The sequence below is a fragment of the Vombatus ursinus genome, unplaced genomic scaffold, assembly GCF_900497805.2.
Source record: "Vombatus ursinus unplaced genomic scaffold, bare-nosed wombat genome assembly UNPS02014818.1, whole genome shotgun sequence".
NCBI lineage: Eukaryota > Metazoa > Chordata > Mammalia > Diprotodontia > Vombatidae > Vombatus > Vombatus ursinus.
Genome location: NW_020954596.1, coordinates 48,613,425 through 48,613,993, shown reverse-complemented (window position 1 = coordinate 48,613,993; position 569 = coordinate 48,613,425).

The following is a 569-nucleotide window of genomic DNA, read 5'->3' as shown; positions in this document are numbered from 1 at the left end:
TTTTAAAAATCTGAACTTAAACACCCCCCCAAAAAAAGCATTTCCATATATAACAGAATACAAAAAAGACTGTATATGAAACTGTGAATCTTAATTTCAAAACACTTTTTAAAAATAAATATATAATAAATTCCACACCTTGCTTTCAAAACTACCCTGCTTGTCTATGCTTTCTTCTAAATTTCCTTTTGTCTACTTCTTTGCATTTTAAAGAATGTTCCAATTGTCACCCCATCCCCCTGCCTTTTTTTGTCTCCTGTTATCCACCCCATGTAATCAGTCCAAAACCAATCCACAAGATGATCATTTCCAAAAATTGTATCTGTCTTCCTCCTCTTTGAATCCATCCTTCTCCATCAAGAGAGAGGTGGGTAACATGCTTCATCATAGATCCTCTAGGGTTGATCATTGGATTGACCAAAAGTCTTTTAAAATTGTGCTTATTTACAATGCTGTTGTGTTTGAACAAATTGTTCCGCATCAGTTCATACTACCCAGAATTTCTCTGAAATTGTCTCTTGTCATTTTTTTATTCCAGATTTGTTCAGCTGTCTCCCAATCTTTGCTTT